The following is an 8,108-nucleotide window of genomic DNA, read 5'->3' on the forward strand; positions in this document are numbered from 1 at the left end:
TTGTTCTTCCAGGCTGGATTGTCATAGGCTGCTGTATTAATTAAGGAACAAACTTCAAATGCTTCCACTTCTGGGTGACTTGTAAGCACATTATCCCTCCTGGGCAGCTTTCCCAACTGTTATCTCTCTTTCTCACCATGCTCCTATCTTCAGCATCACACACAGGCGTCTCTTTTTTCGCTTCTCTGCAGTGGATTAAAACTTATCTCTGCTCAACAATGCCTCAAGATCGCTTAAGCAGCCTGGCATCTCTTTCTTCTTTGGCCTGTCACAAAGACAGGGACACATTTGTCAGCATTGTTTGGAGATTTGGTGATCTTTGTAATTTATTGCAGAGAAGAATGCTAATATTAAAGCAAACTGCTGGACTTTTAGTTTAACTCAAAAATCCAAACAAATAGAACTGAGATGTAGTGGAATCAAGTGGAAGGGCATGAAGCCCTTGCACAGCACACAGTTGTTGGCATCTATCTGTATTGGGAGACAATGGAGTCAAATCCTGTGTTAGTAGTACCAAAGTGACCTTCCTGGGGTGCAAGCCAGCACATTGTGTATGGAAGTCTTGGGTTGCCCAGATGACAAGACTCTCCTCTCAGCCTCACTGATGTGGTCCAATGGAAAGCAGAGCAATATGCTTGGCACCAGCTTGGCTTCAGGAGTTGCCAGAAGGATGTGTACAAGGCACCATCCAACTGTCTTAGGGACTCCACTCCAGATTTGTGTAGGTTTTACTCCTTAGCCTTTTCTTCTCTAGAAGATATCCTGCAAGGCAGTTGTGGCTTAGGACCAGAGTTTTACTTCTCCTATATGGGCTACCTTCCCAAGTTGACAAGCCCCATCTGCCCCTAACCTCCCCTCTACAGCAGAAGCTGCCTTCTTGACAGTGGACCCACTATTGGTTTTGTCTGCTCAATCCACTGGAACCTGTCTTCACATGCAGGGAAAGTCCTTAACACACTGAGGGTTTAGCTGCCCAGAACACATCTGGTTTAGCTGCCCAGTGGAAGCCATTCCTGGGGTGTGGTCAGTGTCACATGGTTACAGCTTCTAGGAGCCATAGGTGAGAGCTGAGTGCAGGGTGGGGAACAATGGTGCCCAGAAGGAGCACAGCATGTCTCTCCTATAACCCATACACCCTGTACAGTATTATCTTGATTTACAACAAATAGACGGCATTCACACTGTCGTTTATTCCACTTTCATGACATTTCCCTAACTGTTCTTTTCCACATTCCACTTCCAGAACTATAGAGAAATTTCATTTGGGCCTAAAATAATCATGTTTAGCAGCAGCCAGGATCAGTTCTGCTGAATCCACTTTGCTAGCCTGTTATCTTCAGAGCAGAGTTTTACAAAATGAATGACCTTTGCTTTTTGCGGACATTGTCCCTTCTGGATAACTGCAGCTGAGCTTCTCCACAATATACCCTGGAGAAAGAAACATTTAAATTTCGTGGAATCTAACACTTTACTTCATTGGGTGACAGCTTCACCAAGAATTTGCATAACAGTAATCCTTTCCTGTGTTGAAATTAGTTCAGTGCAAGATTGGGTTGGCAGCAATATTAGGTGTGATTCCCTAGGCAGTAAATGTAACAGAAAGCGAGGGAACCCAATTCTTTCCACACAACCCCCTGCTTGTTTGGTTCCTCCCTGCTGTTGTTTAGCGTCTGCTTTCTTTATTGCATTCAGAGAGGGAATGTTCCTCCCAATCAATAGAATCAGAGCATCATTCACAAAATACCAAAATCAGTGACCTTTCAGACTGCAACAATTGAAAAGATTTCTCTCCCTCTCCTTTGCAACAGTAAATGGCCTTTTCAGTCTTGTTCTGCATTTATTCTGCAAAGACAGCAGGAGACTATTTCTAGCCTGGTGTTTATTAGTTTTTTGTGTTCAGGATGATTAGACAAAACAAAAGGTATAACTGTTGCTTTTCAATGTCATGGATTTCTAGAATGCATTTATAGTCTCCATAGGTCACCCTTGCTGAGTATTATTCAGTGCTATGGCATGCCAATTAAGCTAGTAAGTATCACTATGGGATGATAGCTCAAACGTATTACCAACAAATCACAGTAGATACAAGAATGCAGGTACAGATACTTATTGTTGGATAACATTGAAGTGATCTGAAGGAAAACAAACACACCGACGATCATTTCTGTAATGTCAGTCTAGAAAAGTGCACTCCAAAGTGATTGGCTAAGCGAACCACAAGGAACCCATATTCCATCACTGTTGTTTGATTTTGTTGAGCAATTTGCAAAGGAGCTGTACAACTTGAGAAAATAGACTTGGGGGGGGGACTGTTTGTTCAAGTCCAACTAATAGCGAGCAAGTGAACATCCAATATAGTTCAGGAACAACATTAGGTAGGAGGAGGAGCTGGGGGCACATAGTGGAGGATACTTCTGCCACATTAAAAGCTGGGTTGCACCAGCCACATTTGATCAGAGGCTCCCTGCAGACCTTCCCTTTGCAACAGGGACTCAGAAGGCAAGTATGACTCTCATGGGATACCCTCACCCAAGCTTTCAGAGTCCATGTGTTGAGACAAATAGAGCAGTGCTATTACTTCCCTTGATCTGGACACTATACTTATTTTGATGCAGCCTAGAATAGCATTACCTCCTATGGCTTCTGCATCACACTGTTAACTCACATTAAGCTTGTGGTCTACTAAGACCCCTAGATCCCTTTTGCATATACTACTGGCAAGCCAGGTGTTTCCCATCTTTCATTTGTGCTGCTGGTTTTTCTTGCCCAAATGTAGAACCTTACTTTTGTTCCTATTGAAATTCGTTTTGTAAGTTTTGGCCCAGTTCTGCAATCTGTTATGGTAATCTTGAATCCCAATTCTGTCTTCTGCAGCATTACCTACCTTGCCTAGTTTGGTGTCTTCTGCAAATTTGATGAGCATCCCCTCAGTACCTTCATCCAAGTTGTTTATAAAGATGTTGAACAACAATGGGCCTGTCCCAGAATGATGACCACTCTTTGGGTTTGGTCAGTCAACCAGCTACAACAACCTTAGGGGGGAAATCCTTCTGTAGAAGGATTCATCTTTCCACTTCCCTTTTCCTTTCCACTGATAATCTCAGTGACTGGCTCAATTATTGAAAAATCTTTCAAGTGCTTGGAATTTGCCTAGAACATCAAAGACAGTGAAATTATGCCAACAAACTCAGCACACAGCTGAATCAATAGCAAATGAAAGGTATACTGGGTTAGAATTAAAAATAAGAATAGAGGTGACTTTATAGTCATATGCCTTACCCAGCTCCAGGCTGTGGAAAAACTATAATCTTCCTTTATGTTCTCAAGTGCCAAAACATGATTTATAGCTCAAAAAATGTTTTTAAATGGATTTATAGCAGTTGTGCTCATGAAAGCTGCCTGAATGACAGCAGACCAGATTGAAGTATTCTATTTTTAAAGAGAATTGCGGCTCAGGCAGGAGTGGCATTAACTTCCCCATCTCCCTGCTTTGGGGTCATTATTAGCTAACAGCTGCTAAACAAGACACACCTGAAATTATCACTACACATGAAAATATGTCTTCAAGCTCCATTCCTTGAAATAAAAGCAAGATGTGATACTATGGTATGTTACATCATATTTCAGAGAATAGGCTGGTGACCGGAAAAACCATTCAAGAAAGCCATGAAGTATTTCCATTTTACTTTCTTATATAAAATAAGACTCCCCACCTCGCAAAATGTTCAACGTTGTTGGAAGAAAGATTTGAAAAATCACACTTTGATTTTTAGCAACACTATGCTATTAGCAACACTAGCATATGAACATCTCAGCTCTAAAGCTACACAGAAACATTTTGTTCGATGCTAGTGGGGCAGCATGATTCATCTTGCCTCATGCTAGTTCTCATAGAATTGAATATCACCTCTCATGGGGGGTTTACATCAGCTCTCTTGAATTGAAAGAATGGGGGAGCTGTGGGTTTGGAGGGCTAAGTTTTTCCTATCCTTAATAAGCTCGTTTTGGTGGTGGTGGAATCCGGTCTGCAGGGTATGCTGACAGTGGGGCAGAGTTAGTTCATGTGGTCCTGTAGCCCCCTAACATGGTCTTCCAACGTGGAGGGTTGTATGAGCCCACCCTAGTTTAGTAGCATCAGGCTTACACTGACATAAATAATGCTCTGGAAATAACAGATGGTGTGTCTGGAGTGTTGGACTGAGAGTGAGAAGACCCACGTTCAAATCCTTGTTCAGTCATTTCACATACCAGATGGCCTTGGATTAATTTCTCTCTATCTCTCTCAGCCTAATCTACATCCAAACGTTGTTGTAAGGATAAAATTGGAAAAGAGGACACTATGGGATGGTATTCAATGCTAGTCTGACTCAAAGTAGACCCACTGAAGTTATTTGACATGGTTAATTTAGGGTTATTATTTGCAATAAGTCAACTCTGAATTGAACTTAGTTGAATACCACCATATGTATGCTCAAGCTTGATTTGATGCTTGCTTTGGGTGCAAGAGATTCTGAATTCAATTCCCAGACCAGCTTATGTAAACTTGGGTGGGGGGAAGAGCCACCACAGTTCATTGACTGTAGTTCTATTGCAGGATGCATGCTCTATCAGGGAAAACTGCTTTGCAAATGTTTGTATATTGGACAAAATTGCATGTAAAAACACTTATCGGAGAAATTCGCATAAGAATTCTCGTGAGTTTTCATGAGAACTTTTAAAAAATGGCAAAGTGATGAGCAACTGTGGAAAACTGAATTTAAGACTGGAAAAAATGAGAAATGGGCAGAAATGAAAATTGAGATATTTTCTCATCCCTAGTTGGCAGAGACTGAATCCAGGTTCTCCCTATTCCCAATAAGTGATTTGTGTTGTCTGAATAGACCATAGCAAAGGCATAATTTTATCTTCAGTAGGAAGCATCCTCATGTGCAGCTTACAGATATGAGCAGTGATCTCTGAATCAGCACCAGTGCAAGGTTTCTTTGCTAACAGTATAAATCTCTTTCTCTAGTGCAAAATGACATGAGTAATTTTATACAACTATAATGACCACGGATGAATAAGATAAGAGCTATTGGATTTATTTATCTAGTCATGTTTCAGTATGAAGGATGATTACTTCAGTATATTTGCAGACTTGGAGAGAACTATCCCCTCCCCCCCCCGCCCCGACCAAGAATGGACTTGGGATTATAGTAGTGTAATAAGAAGAAAAGCCTTTGCAATTTTTGGCACTCTGCTCTACCAATTACTTGCAATATATAATTCCAAGATTTTCATTTTTCTAGGAAAACAAACAAATTATAAATTATAAGAGAGAGTAAATGACAGCAAGCTTAGTTATATATTTCATAAGACAACACATATAATTCTGCCTGGATTTCAGCTGTGAAAAGTCTGTGGTACAAACCACTAACAATAATTCACAGAGCACTTTTAATTTGCAAAGTGCTTTCAAATCTTTATTACATTTGGTGTATTTTATTTGCATAAAGGAATTGAGCATTAATTCCATTTAGTAAGTGAAGAACTACTGAGGTACAGATGTATTTGCAAGGCCATCTAGACCAGAGGTGTCAGGAGTGGGTGGCAAGAGCAAGTCAGCAATAACTTACCACATCAGTGAAGAAATAAGACAGCTCAGGAGGCCAGGCCTAGAAAACGCAGCAACTCTTTTCAGTAGATCATTCCCCTGTGAAGCAGTTGGGCGGACTGAAGGTCCGCATCTTCCCACTGATCCCTAAGTCTCCTCCTCCCCCCTTGATTCCTTCCCAAACAATCTGAGGCTCCTTCGTCTTGCCTGTCTTTGCTCCTCCCTCTTCATACCTCTTGTGGCCCCACAAAATCCCCTTCCAGATTTGTCCCTATGTTCACATTTTGGCCACAGACCCTGACTACAGTCCTTGACTTGAACATTACTCAGTGCAAACTTTGGTTGCCAAATTGTTATCTACTTCTGGCCTAGAGAATCCACTGGCAAAGGTAGGAGGAATTGACCTAGTGTTAGCAAGAACCAAGTCACACAGACTCTTAAGCTACCACATGTTGTTTAGTCATTTAGTCGTGTCTGACTGTTTGTGACCCCATGGATCAGAGCATGCCAGGCACCCCTGTCTTCCACTGCCTCCCACAGTTTGGTCAAACTCATGCTGGTAGCTTTGAGAACACTGTCCAACCATCTCAATCCTCTGCCGTCCCCTTCTTCTTGTGCCCTCCTTGTGCCCCCTTCATGGATCACTGCCTTGCCATGGTGAAGGGGCTTGAATAACTCAGAGAAGCTATGAGCTATACCGTGCAGGCCCACCCAAGATGGACAGGTCATAGTGGAGAGTTTTGACCAAATGTGATCCACCTGGAGCAGGAACCGGCAAGCCACTCCAGTATCCCTACCAAGAAAACTCCATGGACAAAGACAACAGGCATATAAAAGCTACCACATATAAATGTAATATTAAAAAAACCTGAGTCTCCAATTCTGCACATACCAATGTGGAAGGAAGTCTTATTGAAATCAATGGCTCTTAAAGTCTTTGTACTTAATGGGTTCAATCCAGTAGTTGCGTTAAGTGTAAAGCAGTTTGAGAAACCGACTTTCCCCTTCCTTTGTGGACCATTGTATCCCTGAAAAGTCTTCCCAGAAGATCAGAGAGGAGGGTACTGAACATTGTCTATTATGTCACAAAGAACTTCTATGGGGAAGTTTCCTAAAGACTGACAGCCAAATCCCGCACCAGTGGAGCAACTTGCTTTTGAAAGATAGATAGATGGAGATTTAATCAGGGTTTGTTTTTTTTAAGTGTTAATGGATGTATCTTTGTTTTGTTCCTATTTATTTTGGGGCTGATCTATTAAATATATTTTTGTTTTACTGCGAGTGAAATAAGGAACAAGTGGAATAAGTGCTAGACAGATAGAAGGAACACTAAAAATTCACTTGAAATATGTTGTAGCCAAGAGCATCAAAAATTAAACCAGATACTTCTTGTTTTTGCTAAGGATTTTTTAAAAAAGGTCTTAGTTTGAGATGCCCCCTAGTGAGAAAATCCCTTATGATTAATTTGAATGCCGAAAGTAAACACATGAAACCACACTGGAGCAACTGTCAGCTTAGTTATCGATACAACAAAGGCCCTATGATAAGTTGTCAACAACTTATTTATAGAACAGAAGATACAAAAATATATGTAAATATTATAATGCAAAGTGAGGCTTATATCAGCTATGCTGAAATATCTTTGTAACGTGCGTTGGGTGGGTGATGGGAGTCTACACTTTTGTTTACATGCCACAGAACAGATGGCTAAAGCTGTAATTTAAAAGAAGTATACCTTTCAATAAAGGAATGGCTCCCAAAGATTTTACTAAGAAAGTTCACCAATAATAATACAGACATCACTGATGCTTGTCAGTTTCATTCTATAGCACTTCATTCATTGTTCCCACAAACTCATTTCTGGTAACCTGGCAGATCAAGTTGAGTAGGAATGGGGGAGAAAATAACATTTAAAGGCAAAAGTATCTAATTCACATTCTCTGAAACCATATGCAAATTAATACCGAGCGATCCATCACAATTTGTACTTTTCTGAATTGTGCAGTGTAGTCTTTTAGTCAACTAATATGTACAAAAATGCATGTAGTGGGATAAAGCGTACAAATAAAACGGTATATAGTAGTGAATGTAGCATGCAAAAATGCATTATTTTAGGGGAAATTGCTTTACAAAAATGTGTATATTGGGCAAAATTGAACTGGGGTGGGGCAACCCAGTCAGATGGGGTGGTATATTATCATCATCATCATCATTTGCATTTATTAGTTGTCCTTTTCACATAAAATGACTCAAATTAACTTACAGAATAGTATAAACAATAAAACCAAAGCAGAATGAAAACCTTAAGAACACATCCAGTTCTGATATTTATGCCAGTTCCGGATGCAACATGGTGGCCTACGATAAAGTTCATTGGGAAGACAAATTATAAATATTAGTGTCCTAAGCACACTTACTGGGACTCATAGAATGGTCCAAGTAGAAAAGAGGTACATTTTGTACTTGTGCACACTTGGACAGAATGTTTGCAAAGATTCAAGGTTTTTTTTGCAAG

The sequence above is a fragment of the Podarcis pityusensis genome, assembly GCF_964106645.2.
Source record: "Podarcis pityusensis genome assembly, chromosome: 4".
NCBI classification, from domain to species: domain Eukaryota; kingdom Metazoa; phylum Chordata; class Lepidosauria; order Squamata; family Lacertidae; genus Podarcis; species Podarcis pityusensis.